The following is a 17,714-nucleotide window of genomic DNA, read 5'->3' as shown; positions in this document are numbered from 1 at the left end:
GATTGGACCTATATATCACCAGGTACAGGCTTTTCACAAACCCATACCATAGCTACATGACCACATACCCCATGGAACACACAAAGAACAACACTGAGGACCCAAGTACTTTAACCATACACTAACATAGGCCCAAGACCTAGAGGCCATGATGCAATCATCACCCAAAGGCCACAAATGTCAACTGACATGTAATACACCATTTCACATCCCCCCACCCCTACTAGTAATAGGTAAGGACTAAGCAGTCACAACCCCACTTGGATGAAGGAAGTACTAACAAGGTACCATCCCACTGTAACTATATCCATTTTACCAGCTATCTGTTGGGTACACATCTCATGTCTGTTAGCAATTACCATTGGCTATTGACAATGAATACCTATAGCCTAGGTTGCAGAGAATAGCAATTTCAGTGAGTGGAAGGAAAGAGGTTAGGAAAATGCAAGAAACATACCTCAGTACTGAGTAGTCCATTACAAAAGTGTATGTTAGGATCAGATGTAACAATACATGATATAGCAGGCCATATTGTACTGTACACTCCACAAGCTATCAGTCTGCATCCACAACTCACATAAAGGCATTGGAGCTCATGACACCCCCACTGATGAATCAAGTCAGGAGGTGTAATGGCAGCCACCTACTTCAAGTTGGGCACATTCAACACATCAAAAGGTCCACTTCACATACCTGTATGTCAGTGCTAGTACCGACTGAGTGACAGGTATGTGTGTATACTCACAGTTGCTGTCGTCGTCGCTGGTTCCGGAGTCGTTGGGTGAGCAGGAGCAGCGGGAAGACGTGTAGTTCAGGTTCCATGGTGGCTCCAGATGGGTATGTGTTCCTGAAGGTGATTGTCTCCTTTTATAGAGCTGGTTTCTGCCAGGGTTCCCATGGTGGTGTGACCGCGGCGGAAACCTTCGAGTTGTGCAGCATCGTAATCTGTCCGTCAGGAACATGGTCTACGCCGGACTGCAGGTGGCTACCGTTGTCTGTGGCGGCCTGGCCACACTGGTGGTTTCGGCAGTATATTGGCTGTATTCTGTTTGGAATACCGCCATGGTCATAATTTGGCGGTCTTCTCTGCTAGCCTGTTGGCAGTACAACTACCACCGCCAACATGGCGTTCATGAGACCCCCAAACTCGTAATGACCCCTTTTATTATAAATTAGAATAGTGGAACAGAGCCTTTCTGTACCCATCTAACAAATCATAGTGATATTATTGTAATAACAGACTGCCTAGACCTCAAAAGGCTTAAAGTGTTTGCGAGATCAACATGATTTATGTATTTAAAATCAGTTATTTTGGTTAAAACAAAAGTGTCAAGGCCCTCATAAACAATATGATAGGGGCACAGTCTTGCTGCCATGCAATACTTTGTATAATACACTTATGCATCTCATTTTATCTTATGATTGCCACACTCACTGTCTGCAAACACTTCCGGGAGGTGATGGCTTGCATCCACTTTAATTTTAGGTGTAGACGTTCACTGTAGGGTAAGTCACAGGGTCAAGTAGTGAGTGCTGGTGGCAAACTATACCTGAAAAGTGTGGGTTTTGGCGCATCATGCATGGAGATACATGCAGACGACCAATGCCAGCAACTGCCCAAGTCATCAGAGTCAAGTGGTGATTGGTACAGTGAAGCATTACTGAACAACAATTAAGAACCACTCTGGGGCTTTACTATGTAGTCCAGTCACATAGACCTAGTTGTGCATTTTCAGATGGTGAAGCAAAAGTCGAACCCAGCCAACTGGAGTATGTGTCCAAATCCTGAACTTTTCCTGAGCATGCCAGGACTTTGAAATAACATCTGCTAGTCAATGCACATTGGTTCACAATGTTTGAAACAGCAACTTTTCGAAAAGTACGTTTTTTCGGTATTAAACAATGACACACTTAGCGGTATTGCTAGAACCAAAATAAGTTTGGGGTGCTTGCTTTGAGGAAGTACCTAGGTGGAAGATGTCTGATGCGTGTATTCCTACATATATAATGGTAACAGCAAAAATACATGTACCAGAATATAAAGTTACAAAAAGGGAACCATTAAAGCTACTCACATATGACAGCAACTGGCAATGAGTTTGGTGTTAAGCATGATTCCTTTTTTCTCTGGCTTGACAGCACAGTCGTCAGCAGACCTTATGTGATCAACAGGTACAGTATTACATTAAGCAGTCATTTTGTGGTTCCTCAGAAAAAGTTATTTTGCAGTCCAAATGACTTTGAGGGGTTTTCCCTCACCTAACAAGGCTGCAGCGTTCAATAGTGATCATGTAGCAGCTTGTTTTATCTTGCCCACAGGTTTGTTAAGTGCTGCTATTAGAGTAAACATTGTGCAATAGTCTGTTTTCACTTTCTATCAGATCTAGTTTAGGCTTTAGAAAGAAAAAAGTCTCAAAAGTAGAGAGCAGAAAACGAATTTTAACAAAGGCAGACTCCTTATGGACACTCTACCGCGCGACTCAAAAACTCTGCCCACTGACTTCCCGTTGAACCTCAATGGGGTCAGGGGCCCAGGATCTATGGGCTCCATGCTGCCGAGTGCAGTACTGACCTCTTCTGTGTGCAGAGGGGATCATGGATTTAATGGTACGGCCTGGGAGCTGCACTTTATTGCAGAGCCTCTTGCGGAAGCATCGCCAGGCCCAGGATCTGTCAAATAATCAGCACACCTGGCCATGGAGGACTCTCTGAACCAAAAGCAGTGCTGTCCCTGCTGCCCGTGGCCTTGAAGTATTTTATTTCAGCACTGCATCCACACCCCTGGGTAACTTCTAGAGCTGTCAGTGTCCCAGATAAAACAGAGCCTTTCTCCCATATCCTGCAGCTACTTGCTCTGGCATGGGGCAAAGCCTTGCACCAGGATGCCCCAGTATAACCATGCACCCGATACTCAGGTCATACTTTGAAAAGATTGATGTGCCTTGATGTGAGTGATGTACCTATGTGTGGTGCAGGGGGTGTCTGTGTAAAGCAGGGGTGTGAGTCCAGGGTGCTGTGTGCAGGGAGCAAGGGGAGTACAGGAAGAGTTCATGTCATGTGGGAGCAATGTGCAGTGTGTGTATGTATCTAAGGGGGTTAATGTGTGAGTGCAGGTTGTGAATGCACTGGTACTTGTAAAGGATGCATGAAGGAGATGCCTGATGGAGGTTTGTTCACAGGCTTCCTGTAAAGAGTTGTTGCATGGGGTGCCAGAGTTCAGGGTGGGTGCAGAGGAAGTCTTGTGTGTGTGGGGGCAAGCAAAGGACGCATGTATGTTTCGAGGGTAAGTGCAGGTGGATGACTTTGGAGGTCAGTACAGGGTATGCCTGTAATGGGGCAAAAAGGGGAGTAGGAGAGTGGCTGGAGGGAGCTGAGCGTAAGGCATGCCAATGTGTGAGTGCAGGAGAGGTTCACTTGTTGGTTGAGCGATAAGCCTGTTGTGTGCAAGGGGAGTGATGTCTGTGTATGCAGTGTATGAGTGCAAGAGGGTGCCTGTGCGAGTGCCAGGGATGAATGAGATAGTGCCTATAGGGGCATGCATTACATTTGTGATGTGGGTGTATGTAGTTGGCCAGAGCAGATGGTCAACCTTGTGGTGCAGAGTAGCCTTGCTGTTCCGACCTGTATTAAAAAGGAATAACTTTAACAACCCATCAAGTAGTGGGATTGTGTCTCACAAGAGAAGTTACCAGTTATTCAAGGAAGGCTCTCAGCTGACTGAAAGGACAACTTGCGCGATAGAGTCTGTCCAGGAGCCACAAGGTCATGTTACTGATGAAGAGAAAGCACGAACATCACCTGTTTTGAGAATCTGCACCATTTCCTTCAGGGAGAAAGGTTAGCATGCATCATCTCTGACCCATCACATGCCTGCAGGTTATCCATTTCCACCATGCTTTAGGCCAAGAGTGACAAAGAGACTATCAGTCTTCACAACCTTGGCAAAGAATCCAGGTCTACTGGCTGGAGAAGGTCCCCCAGATTCTAAACAATCCTTTCATCCATTGCAGTTCAAGAAATACAGTAGGTTGAAGCCACAATCATGTCTAAATCTGACCTGGCCAATAGCCAGTGGCAACTGGTGTCAATATTTCGTGCTGAGGGTTCCCCCGCCATCAAAACATTTTGTCCAAGACCAGTAGATCCCAATATACAGATGAAGGTACCTTTCAGGGCAACAGACCTATTATCTCCTATCCATCCCCATGTAAAGTCTAAACACCCGACAAAATGGAAAGCAATTCATCACCCTGCATCATGCTGCACACTCAAGAGTACCAAAAAACGTTTACATGGTTGGATATTGCTTGTTGGGGACTTCTGTTTTGAATTGCACCGTTTACGCGACTCAAACCAGTCTTTGGAACTGCATCCCAAGTAAGACCTAGCAATTTTACTACATCTCTGTTCCACTTAATAGATCCCAGGACTAGAACTCTCTTGGAGGTCCCTGAGCCAACTCGAATGAAGTCCCTTTGTTTAAAACAGGCCTTAGTACTAAGGAGCTATGACGATATGTAGAGTCATAACTCATCCATACAGGGTGCTATCACCTTCTGATATTTATGCCTGTTATTTATAGTTTTTTTTTTCAAACAAGTTCTGATTGTGAGTTGATGTTATAAAATACTATTTACTTTGTCACAGTGCATCTGAGTTTCTAACTCCCTTCTCTTCCTGTATTAAGATTTGACTGTTTTCCCCTCACTACCCTGAGAGGGCCAAGTATAATTAGGAGTATCTTTGCTATCCTACTTGGAGTACATCAGATTTGATCTTAGGATACCGGTTATGAACAGTAGTACCAGTGGGATACTTATACTGGGCTCAGACTGCATTTTTCTGCTTTCTGTTCACATTAATAACGTAAATCTAAAAGTGATGCAACGTAAAGACAAAGACGGGCCTGACAGGACATTTACACTTGGGGCAAACCATGGTCTGATATTGGAACATTTTTGTTATATAACAGCATTTTTAAGGTTTTTATGCTTTCAAAGTTGAGTTATACGGCAACCCCATGTATTTCACCACTGTATTAACAAGTGCTCATTTTTGCAGGTTCCACAGTAGAAGAACTTTAGAAAAAAAATAAAACGTAATCAGTGCACCACCACTAGTTTTAAAATCTCTCAGAACAGTGGTAAATCAAATTTAAATAGGCCTCGGAGAGAGTTATTTATTTTATGGTAAATTATTTAATAATACTAAAAGCAAGCACTCAAAACAAACATGTAGAAACTCAAAAAAATTGTTATATATTAAAATTAATTTTATTCAATAACAAATCCATTCCTAAATCTCTATCTCAGTATTGCGGCAAAATGCTAGCAAGCACATTATGTGAAGGAGGTACAATACATGAAAGTATTCTGTTCAAAAGAAAATCGATTTCTAGAAAAAGTCTTAGCTTAAAACACACACACATATACCTACTAACCAGATCTGTGCTATGTACAGAAGCGTACCCTCTCGAGCTCTGCTTACGCTCCACTGCAAACGGTTTTAAGTTACAGGCTGCTGAAACCTAATGCGGAAAGTACACAGCTGGCGAGGTGCACCTTAAAAGTCTGCGGTGCCAGCCAGCATGTGCAGCCACAGGGATGCAACTTAATCAGATCTCCGGAGAGGGAATAAAGTCTTTTCCCAAAAAGGCCGCAAAAAGAGAGCAATGGAAACACATGGGTAGAACATCACGAAGAGAATAGCAATTAAGAGTAATCGCCATGCATACCTCTTTTCAGATGATCTTGATCTCCCTCACCAACAACACAGCTCTGACATGCATGCTGCAGCAGAATATACGACTACCAGCAGTACCAGCAGTGCATACATGATGCTTGGAATGCAGCATTTCTGTTTCACTACTGTGAAAGGATGTACAAGAAAAAAAATGAGGTGGTCGTGTACTCAACTATGCTTTCATAAAACAGCAACTTTGAGCTGGTGCAGGAAACAGGGAAAACTCAAAATTGGGGAAAGCTAAATACGTAGTGTGTGGATGTACGTCAGTTGAACGCATATAATGTAGAGTCATATCCATGTCAAGTTCCACCCATGCAGTCGTCCTTGGCTGTTTACCAAGAGTATGTTGCATTCTGGGATATGTAGTTTCATGCATGGACAAAAAAATCTGAGTAATTTGTTGAGAATAAATTTGATTTTGCTCTGCTACGAGTTCTGAATGAAACCCCAGAAGGAGAAAACCGCACTGTAGATATATCTGGAGCTCTTACATCAAATACTCGCTTCAATGAAACTAAGCACAACAACATTGTTAATTTTGCAGAAAGGAATTTAAGAGTAAGAAGCTTGTTATCCTGCCAAGAAATAAACAAATTCAAAATTAAAATCCCACATTTGATTGTATTTTGGAGTAGGAGGATTAGAAAATCTTACTCCTTTCAAGAGATGACAATCTCAAAGGATGCTCATCGAAAGGTTTTCCATCCACTCAAACATGTTCCGCAGAAATAGCAGATCTATAAGTATTCACTGCTCTGCATGCCTTCTTTTGAGAAGCTAAGGAGGCTACAAAATTAATAATCAAAGTGACATTGGCTGAAAAGGGATTTGAATTCCTGTCCATACACCAGCTGCATTAGGCCAGCCAGGCGGACTTATAAACTTTTGTCGTTCCTGGAGCCCAAGAGTGGCGGCTGTATTGAGCAGCTTCTTCCAAAATTCAAGGGGGTCTCCAGGTTGACCCAAAATTTTCCATGCCACTAGAGTAGGGGAATAATTGAGAATCATGTTGTGAGGAAGACCCTCCAGGTTCAGAAGAAGACTGGCTAAGGCTGGAATGAGAACTGGGAAACTGGTTGACAAATCGAGAACAGAGGAGAACCAAGGCTGAGTTTGCCAAAAGGGAGTTACTAAAACCAACGAAGCCTGTTAGTGGTATACTTGGACTATAACTCTGGCTAGCATAACGAATGGAGGAAAAGCAAAGTTGAGATTCAGAGACAAGTCTTGGACAAAAGTGTCCGTTGCTAGAGCTTGAGGATCTGGTCTTCAATTGTAAAATTTGAGAATGCTAGAATTCAAGCAAGAGGTGAACATGTCTACTGACATGGTGCCGAATTTCAAAGAAAGGTTTTTGAACAATGAAGGATGAAGACGCCAATCACTGGAGTTGATCAGGTGTCTGGGGCACCAATCCGCTATAGTGTTCAGTTTCCCTGGAAGATGTTGTGTTTGGACCGACAGTTGTCGTTGTAGACAGAATTCCTAAAAACTCTTGGCTAGATCTGCTGATGGTTTTGATTTTGTCCTTCCAAGATGATTGGTGTAACTTACTGCAGACAGATTGTCCATTCTTGGAAGAATTGAACAACTGATCTTGTCTTTTGCGAATGTCTGAAGCACAAAGGAGCCGGTAAGCATCTCTAAACAATTTATGTGCAGTGAGGACTCCCTCTTTGACCATATGCCCCCAGTCAAAATGTTGCCACATCTTCCACCCCAAACTATCCGACTTGCATCGTATTCTAATACTAGGGGTCGTGGAAAAATTTGCTCTACCGTTCCAAGCATCCAAGTGATCCAGCCACCATTGGAGTTCTGCTCATGATTCCTGGTCTAACCGCCTCATGTCTGAATAAAGACGTCCTCTACAAAGATGTTGAATTTCTAATCTTAGTAGGGCTCTGTAATGTAAAAGACCTGGAAATATAGCTTGGATAGAAGAGGCTAAAAGTCCTACAATTCTTGCAAGAGACTGGAGAGATAAGATTGAATGATTGAGTTCTTGACAAATATTGTGTTTTATTTGATTTACTTTTTGCTGAGGAAACAGCAAAGAGGATGTTTTTGTAACTATAAGGAAGCCCAGAAACTCGCTTTGGTCAAGGGAACGAGAGAAGATTTTTCCATGTTTACCAGAAAACCTAGAGAATTCAAAAGATAAAGACATTTCTCCAAATGACATAGAAGGAGGTCTTTGTTCTGGGCCATAATAAGGAAGTGGTCTAAATAAATGATCAGTCTTATTTCTTGGGCTCTAAGATGAACCACGTCTGCTTTCATTATCTGCATGAAGCACCAAGGTGCCGAACAGAGTCTGAAAGGAATAGCTATGAATTGGAATATTGATCTTTGCCATTGGTACTGTAGGAATTGCCTGTAAAACGGATGAACAGGAATAGTGAAATAAGTGTTTTGGAGATCTAAGTGGACCATCCAATCACCCTCTAACAAGGTGTTCCTGAGATGAAGAATAGACTTCATCCTGAAATGATTATAGACTACTTAATTGCTGACAATTCTTAGATTTATCACAGGATGAAACTTTTTGTTCTTCTTTTGTACACGAGAAATATTTGTACTGGGAAAACCTTGTTTTCTCTATTGCACTCTTTGAAATGAGAGAAAGAATGTCCATGTTGTAGGAGGCTGGCCTGGCTTATAGTGGGTACCTTGTGGTACTTACGCCTTGTGCCAGGTCCAGTTATCCCTTATTAGTAGATTAGAGGTGTTCTAGCAGCTTAGGCAGATAGAGGTAGCTATAGCAGAACAGCTTAGGCTGAACTAGGAGACATGCAAAACTCCTACTATACCACTTATATCACTTAGCACTATATCATAAGAAAACACAATACTCAGAGTTACTAAAAATAAAGGTACTTTATTTTAGTGACAATATGCCAAAAGTATCTCAGAGGATATACTCCCTTAGTAGCTAAGTCATATACCCAAAATATATACACAAACCAAAATCAGGTAAGTAACAGTTAGGAAAGTAGTGCAAACACTGTAGGAACCAATAGAATGCAATAGGGAGAAATAGGCCTAGGGGTAACACAAACCATATACTCCAAAAGTGGAATGCGAACCACAAATGGACCACACGCCTAGTGTAGTGTGTAGAGGGTCGATGGGAGTGTAAGAAAACACTAAGGGTGTCCAAGATACCCCACCCCAAGACCCTGAAAAGTAGGAGTAAAGTTACCCTACTACCCAAGAAAGACAGTAAAGTCAAGATAGGGGATTCTGCAAGGACAACAACTGACTGCAAAACACTGAAGCCGGATTCCTGGACCTGAGGACCTGTAAAGGAAGGGGACCAAGTCCAAGGGTCACGCAAGTGTCCGGGGTGGGCAGGAGCCCACTAAACCCAGGATGAAGGTGCAAAAGGGCTGCCTCTGGGTGGAAGAAGCCGAAGAGTCTGCAACAACAGAAGGTGCCAGGAACTTCTCCTTTGGTCAGAAGATGTCCCACGGCATGCTGGCTGATGCAGAGTTGTTTCCCCGCAGAAAGACCGCAAACAAGCCTTGCTAGCTGCAAGAGTCGCGGTTGAGGATTTTGGGTGCTGCCAGAGCCCAGGAAGGACCAGGAGGTCGCCCCTTGGGGAAGGAGACAGAGGGGGCGCTCAGCAACACAAAGAGCCCACGCAGAAGCAGGCAGCACCTGCAGAAGTTCCTGAACAGGCACTTAGAAGATCTGAGGACAACGGTCGACTCAGAACAACAAAAGAGTGTCCCACGACGTCAGAGTCCAATTCAGCGAGTTGGGCAATGCAGGACCGAGTGCTGGGGACCTGGGCACGGGGACCTGGGCACGAAGGAAGTCTTGCAAAAGTGCACAGAAGCCCGAGCAGCTGCAGTTCACGCAGTACACAGGATTACTGTCTGGCTTGGGGAGGCAATGACTTACCTCCACCAAATTTGGACAGAAGCGCCACTGGACTGTCGAAGACACTTGGAACCAGCTCCTATGTTCCAGGGACCACGCTCGTCAGGGTGAGAGGGGACGCAGAGGACCGGTGATGCAGAAGTTTGGTGCCTGCGTTAGCAGGAGGAAGATTCCGTCGACCCACAGGTGATTGATTTCTTCTTGGCTTCCAGTGCAGGGTGAAGGCAGACAGCCCTCAGAGCATGCACCACCAGGAAACAGTCGAGAAAGCCGGCAGGATGAGGCGCTACAATGTTGCTGGTAGTCTTGCTACTTTGTTGCGGTTATGCAGGCGTCCTGGAGCAGTCAGCGGTCGATCCTTGGCAGAAGTCAGAGAGGGAAGTGCAGAGGAATTCTGGTGAGCTCTTGCATTCGTTATCTGGTGAGATGCCCACAAGAGAGACCCTAAATAGCCCACAGAGGAGGATTGGCTACAGAGAAAGGTAAGCACCTATCAGGAGGGGTCTCTGACGTCACCTGTTGGCGCTGGCCACTCAGAGCTGTCCATTGTGCCCTCACACCTCTGCATCCAAGATGGCAGAGGTCTGGGACACACTGGACGAGCTCTGGGCACCTCCCCCGGGATGTGCTGGTCAGGGGAGTAGTCACTCCCCTTTCCTTTGTCCAGTTTTGCGCCAGAGTAGGGCTGGGGGGATCCCTGAACCGGTGTAGACTGGCTTATGCAAGGAGGGCACCATATGTGCCCTTCAAAGCATTTCTGGAGGCCAGGAGAGGATACTCCTCCCAGGCCCTTCACACCTATTTCCAAAGGGAGAGGGTGTAACACCCTCTCTCAGAGGAAATCCTTTGTTCTGCCTTTCTGGGACCAGGCTGCCCATGCCCCAGGGGGACAGAAACCTGTCTGAGGGGTTGGCAGCAGCGGTACCTGCAGAGGAGACCCCGGAAAGTTAGTTTGGCAGTACCCGGGCTCTATGCTGGAGACCCGGGGATGCATGGAATTGTCACCCCAATACCAGAATGGTATTGGGGTGACAATTTCACGATCCTAGACATGTTACAAGGCCATGTTTGGAGTTACCATTGTGATGCTACATATAGGTATTGACCTATATGTAGTGCACACATGTAATGGTGTCCCCGCACTCACAAAGTCCGGGGAATTTGCCCTGAACAATGTGGGGGCACCTTGGCTAGTGCCAGGGTGCCCACACACTAAGTAACTTTGCACCTAACCTTCACTAAGTGAGGGTTAGACATATAGGTGACTTATAAGTTACTTAAGTGCAGTGTAAAATGGCTGTGAAATAACGTGGACGTTATTTCACTCAGGCTGCAGTGGCAGTCCTGTGTAAGAATTGTCTGAGCTCCCTATGGGTGGCTGTTAGACTTTTCATCCTTGGCGTGGTCTCCCTTAACTTTTTGCCTCTGTTCCCCAGGTTGTTGATGTGTGCTGGACTCTGGTTTTGCTGTTTTTTATTACTCTGGGCACTTTACCACTGCTAACCAGTGCTAAAGTGCAAGTGCTCCTGTTTAAAATGTGTACGTAATTGGTTCTCCATGATTGACATATTTGTTTTACTGTTAAGTCCCTAGTAAAGTGCACTAGAGGTGCCCAGGGCCTGTAAATCAAATGTTACTAGTGGGCCTGCAGCACTGGCTGTGCCACCCACACAAGTAACCCTGTAATCATGTCTCAGACCTGCCACTGCAGTGTCTGTGTGTGTATTTTTACACTGTAAATTCGACTTGGCAAGTGTACCCACTTGCCAGGCCTAAACCTTCCCTTTTCTTACATGTAAGGCACCCCTAAGGAAGGCCCTAGGTAGCCCCAAGGGCAGGGTGCACTGTATGGATATGGTAGGACATATAGTAATGTGGTTTATATGTCCTGACAGTGAAATACTGCCAACTTCGTTTTTCACTGTTGCAAGGCCTGTCTCTCTCATAGGATAACATGGGGCTACCTTTAAATATGATTAAAGTGTAGATTCCCCTAGAGAGTAGATAGACATGTGGAGTTTGGGGTCCCTGAACTCACAATTTAAAAATACATCTTTTAGTAAAGTTGATTTTAAGATTGTGCGTTTGAAAATGCCACTTTTAGAAAGTGAGCATTTTCTTGCTTAAACCATTCTGTGACTCTGCCTTGTTTGTGGATTCCCTGTCTGGGTCAGGTTGACAGTTGGGTTGTTTTTCACCTCGCACTAGACAGTGACACAAAGGGGGCTGGGGTGTAACCTGCATGTCCTGATTAGCCATCTCTGCTAGGAGGGAGGGGTGGAGTTGTCACTCTCATCTGAAAGGACTGTGCCTGCCTCTGACAATGCCGGCTCTAACCCCCTGCTGTGTGTCTGAGGCCTTGCCTGGGCAAGGCAGGATTTCACAAGTAGGTGTGAGTCCTTTTTGAAGAAAGGTGACTTCAAAGACTAAAATGGGTATAAGAAGGGCACCCAAATCTACAGACTTTAGAAACACTTCTGGAACCAAGAGGAACCTCTGCCTGGAGAAGAGCTGATAGCTGAAGAAGAAGTGCTGCCCTGCCTGTGACTGTGCTTTGTGGAGCTTTCCTGCAGTGCTGCTTCTGCCAGAGTAAGAGGGCAAAGACTGGACTTTGTGTGCCTTCCATCTTGTGAAGAAATCTCCAAGGGCTTGAGTTAGAGCTTGCCTCCTGTTGTTTGAAGTCTCAGGGACAGCAAAGACTTCTCTCTGCCAGAACTTGGAGTCTCTGGAGAGACTCCTGCTCTGACAAGCGGTGCCCTATCCAGTCCCTGGGCCTTTGAAAAGAAAGCTGGTGGAAATCCAAGGAAATCGACTTCGGACGACTCCGGACCGACGCCGCTGCTGAATACGGTGACGCCGCCTGCACCCAACGCCGTAACCTTCGCTGAACGCGACGCTCTTCGCAGGCCCGACGCCGCTGCAGCCCGCTGAAATCCGCGACTCCGTGGAAGTCGCTGCACCACGTTCTGACCGACACCACTCGAAGTGCGCGGATTCAACTTTTCGCACAGACGCCGCGATCCCCGACTTCGCGCATCGGCTTGTTTTTACTCTTCACCAAAGGTACTGTACTTGGGGGTCTATACGACTCCGTGTCCGGCGCCGCTGGTGTTGGCTTGTCGGGAACGACCCCGTCACGATGCCGTGTTAACATCTCATCGAAGCATTTTTGTTTCTAAGCGCTATTTTTTTAGTTTAATCTTTAAAAATTCATAACTTGACTTGTGTATGTTGGATTTTTGTCGTTTTGGTCTGGTTTTGTTTAGATAAATATTTCCTATTTTTCTAAACTGGTGTTGTGTCATTTTGTAGTGTTTTCATTAAGATACTGTGTGTGTTGGTACAAATACTTTACACCTAGCGCTCTGAAGTTAAGCCTACTGCTCTGCCAAGCTACCAAGGGGAAAGCAGGGGTTAGCTGAGGGTGATTCTCTTTTACCCTGACTAGAGTGAGGGTCCTTGCTTGAACAGGGGGTAACCTGACTGCCAACCAAAGACCCCATTTCTAACATTGGTGATCAGCGGTTGGGATTTGGTCTTGTATTTGTACTTGACATACAGTAATTAAGTGTACACTACTGTTTGAGTTCAGACCACTACGTGACCACATACTACTAGTCTTGTGATTTTTGTTTTTTTTTCTATATGGACTGTTTTTGCTCTGCATTCATTTTTTTTTCTCGCTGATTCCTTGATTGACTTTCTTTGGAACTTCATTTGGGAACTTGTTTTTCTGCCTTTGGAACTTTACACTTGTTTTTGAATCTTCATCATGTCCCATGCTGGAGATGCATCAGTTGGAGCTGACTTGGACCTTGAGAGATTGGAGAGTTATACCAAAGCTCAGTTGAAGCAGTTCTGTAAAAGTTTTGACTGTCCCATTAAGAGCTCATCCAGGAAGTAGGAGCTGCAAAAGGCGCTGAGGGCCTGGGTGACAGCCAAGAGCACTGAAGGGCACACAGAGGATGAGGGAGATGAGGAGGATGAGGAAGAGTGTTCAGTACACAATTGTATTGTGGGTGGGCCTGTTATGTCCAGGGAGAAGGTCTCCAGGGCAGGTAGCAGTATCTCATCCAAGGGACACCTGAGGAGTTACAGGACAAACAGGCAGAAAGGGAGTACCAATTGGAGCAGAGGAGGCTAGCCCTCGAGGAGAGGAAGTTAGCAATGGCTCATGAGCTTAGCTTGAGAGAGATGGATCATAGAAGCCAGTCCAGTAGAGATGGTGGCAGCAATCCTACAGTGCAGCCTGAGAGAAGGGTACACATCCCAAAAGACCTTCTGAGGGATTATAAGAGGGAGGATGATATCTACTTGTGGTTCAAGGGTTATGAGTCAGCTCTCCACATGAACCTGGTCCCTGAAACTCATTGGGGGGCAGCCCTGTTGAAGCATTTTGAGGCAGAGGGGAGGGACACACTGACAGCCTTAGGGGAAGCTCAGGATCTCACCTACCCTGTCATGAAGGAGGCCTTACTCACCAGGTATGGTCTCACCCCTGAGCAGTACAAGGAGAAGTTTAGATCCTACAAGAGAAAGGAATCCCAAACATGGTTGGAATGTGTTGATTCTTTTTGCAGGTCACTGGATGGTTGGGTGAAGGGCAGTAAGGTAAACACGTATGAGGGGCTTTACAATTTAATTGCTTGGGAGCACTTGTACAGTTTATGTTTTCCAGAGCTGCGCCAGCACCTCATTGACAGCAAGCTGACTGACCCCAGGAAGATTGCGCAGGAAGCGGACCGCTGGGAGAGCACCAGGGTCCAGAAGAGGTATGGGGGAGACCACGCCAAGGGTGGGCAGGATCCCTCTCAGAAGAAAGGGGGGGGGGTAAGGGCAAACACGGGGAGTTCTCTAAAGGGCCCCAAACTGATTCCCAGGGTAAGGATTCCCAAACCCCCAGTGAAAAGAAGCCATGGTTGTCCAAAGGGAAGCCAGTGGCAGGTGGTCCCCCACGTAAGTGTTATGCATGTGACCAGGTGGGTCATGTGAGGGGGGACCCCAAATACCCCAAAAGTACACCGGCACCCACTGGTGCACCGTCCCAGGGTTTGGCCAGTGTAGCGCTTGGGGAGGAGTTGGTTTCAGGTGGGTGGGAACCAGCAGAAATGACCCTTGTCTCACTAGGGGATAGTGAGATGGTCCAGAGAAACCTAGTGCCTGATAACACTAAGAAGTACAGGCAATGGGTGACCATCAATGGACAGAGGGTGGAGGCTCTGAGAGACACAGGAGCTAGTGTGACTACAGTGAGGAGTCACCGGGTGTCTGAAGAGCAGATTGATCCCCGGGTACTTCACCAAGTAGTTGCGGTAGACAACTCTGAGCGCCTCTGCAGAGTGGCGCAGGTTCCCTTTGAATGGGGGGGGGGGGGTCTCAGGTTCCTGGAAAGTAGCTGGGAGTCCACCCATGCCTGTTGATTGTTTGCTAGGTAACGACCTGGAGGATTCCCCTTGGAAAGAGGTGGAACACAGGTCTCACTTGGAGATGTTGGGTCTGCCTGGATGGGTATGCGTATCCACCCGGTCTATTGCAGCCAATCAGGGTAGTCAAGAGCCCCTGGAGCCTGAAACAGTGGCCCACGGGACCGCCAAGAAGAGGAAGGGCAGGGGGCGCAGGAAACCGGCCCCCGAAGTTCCCACGGTCCGGGAGGAGGCGGATCCTGAGGGTGACGCCCCAGAACCTACAGGGGAGCAGGTGGCTGAACTGGGGGAGGTCCCTGAGCTGTCACAGTGGCAGCAGGAAGGGGGACCCACCAGGGAAGCATTCTGCACAGCGCAGAAGGAGTGCCCTACTCTTGAGGGACAGTGGCAGCAGGCTGCAGCCCAGGCGGCTGGCGAGGCGCCAGGTACTCACCTGATATATTGGGAGGATGGCCTCCTCTATAGTGAGCCTAAGGTTCCTGAGCCTGGGTCAGCTCGTATGCTGGTGGTACCCCAGTGCTTCAGGGCCTTCCTACTGGGTTTGGCTCATGATGTGCCTTTGGCAGGACATCTAGGGCATGACAAGACCTATAAGAGGCTTGTCTCCCACTTTTACTGGCCCTTGATGCACAAGCAGTCAGCTGCTTATTGTAGGTCTTGTCAGACTTGTCAGGCAAGTGGCAAGAGTGGGGGGAAATGCAAAGCTCCCCTCCACCCTTTAACTGTAGTCAGTACTCCCTTTGAAAGGGTAGGAATTGACATTGTGGGGCCTCTGGATCCCAAGACAGCCATGGGCAACAGGTTCATCCTGGTCTTGGTGGACCACGCCACATGGTACCCAGAAGCCATTCCTCTAAGGACGGTCACTGCCCCCGTGGTGGGACGTGCCTTGATGGGAGTTTTTACCCACATCTGGGTACTGGCAGATTGCCTTAACTGAGGGGGCAAAGGAGAGGTCAGCATTCTCTACCCCAGATGGGCACTTCCACTTCAATGTGATGCCCTTTGGGATGAAGAATGCCCCTGCCACCTTTCAGAGGTTGGTCAACCAGGTGTTGGCAGGACTGGATGAGTTCAGTGCCGCCTACCTGGATGACATTGCTGTGTTTAGTTCCACATGGGAGGAACACCTGCAACACCTCTGGAGAGTGTTAGAGGCCCTGCAGAAGGCAGGCCTCACTATTAAGGCGAGCAAGTGCCAAATAGGGCAGGGTTCTGTGGTGTACTTAGGACACCAGGTGGGGAGTGGCCAGGTGGCACCCCTACAGCCTAAGATTGACACGATTCTGGCTTGGGAGCCTCCCAAGACCCAGACTGAAGTGAGAGCCTTTTTAGGTCTTACAGGATATTACCAGAGTTTTGCTAAGGGATATGGTACCATTGTTACCCCCTTAACTGAGTTGACTTCTAAGAAGCAACCCAAGAAAGTGATCTGGACAGAGGCTTGCCAGAACGCTTTTGATGCCCTGAAGGCTGCCATGTGTACAGCACCTGTGCTGCAGGCACCTGACTACTCCAAGGAGTTTGTTGTGCAAACAGACGCCTCAGAGCATGGTACTGGAGCAGTACTCTCACAGCTTAATGAAGAGGGCCTAGATCAACCCGTAGCCTTCATTAGCAGGAGGTTACTACCCAGGGAACGTAGGTGGAGTGCCATAGAACGCGAAGCGTTTGCTGTGGTCTGGGCACTGAAGAAGCTGAGACCCTACTTGTTTAGGACTCACTTCCGAGTTCAGACCGACCACAGGCCCCTCAGATGGTTAATGCAGATGAGGGGTGAGAATCCAAAACTGTTGAGGTGGTCCATTTCCCTACAGGGGATGGACTTTACGGTGGAACATTTTCCTGGTACAGAACACGCCAATGCTGATGGTCTGTCCAGATTCTTCCGCCTTAGTGATGAGAACTCCCAGGAGGTTGGGTAGTTGCTCCCCACTTTTAGCTGGGGGGGGACACGTGTTAGACTTTTCATCCTTGGCGTGGTCTCCCTTTACTTTTTGCCTCTGTTCCCCAGGTTGTTGATGTGTGCTGGACTCTGATTTTGCTGTTTTTTATTACTCTGGGCACTTTACCACTGCTAACCAGTGCTAAAGTGCAAGTGCTCCTGTTTAAAATGTGTACGTAATTGGTTCTCCATGACTGACATATTTGTTTTACTGTTAAGTCCCTAGTAAAGTGCACTAGAGGTGCCCAGGGCCTGTAAATCAAATGTTACTAGTGGGCCTGCAGCACTGGTTGTGCCACCCACACAAGTAACCCTGTAATCATGTCTCAGACCTGCCACTGCAGTGTCTGTGTGTGTATTTTTACATTGTAAATTCGACTTGGCAAGTGTACCCACTTGCCAGGCCTAAACCTTCCCTTTTCTTACATGTAAGGCACTCCTACGGTAGGCCCTAGGTAGCCCCAAGGGCAGGGTGCAGTGTATGGATAAGGTAGGACATATAGTAATGTGGTTTATATGTCCTGACAGTGAAATACTGCCAACTTCGTTTTTCACTGTTGCAAGGCCTGTCTCTCTCATAGGATAACATGGGGCTACCTTTAAATATGATTAAATTGTAGATTCCCCTAGAGAGTAGGTGGACATGTGGAGTTTGGGGTCCCTGAACTCACAATTTAAAAATACATCTTTTAGTAAAGTTGATTTTAAGATTG

This window comes from Pleurodeles waltl, chromosome 1_2 (genome assembly GCF_031143425.1).
Source record: "Pleurodeles waltl isolate 20211129_DDA chromosome 1_2, aPleWal1.hap1.20221129, whole genome shotgun sequence".
In the NCBI taxonomy this organism is placed as follows: Eukaryota; Metazoa; Chordata; class Amphibia; order Caudata; family Salamandridae; genus Pleurodeles; species Pleurodeles waltl.
Note: the sequence above shows the minus strand (reverse complement) of the source record.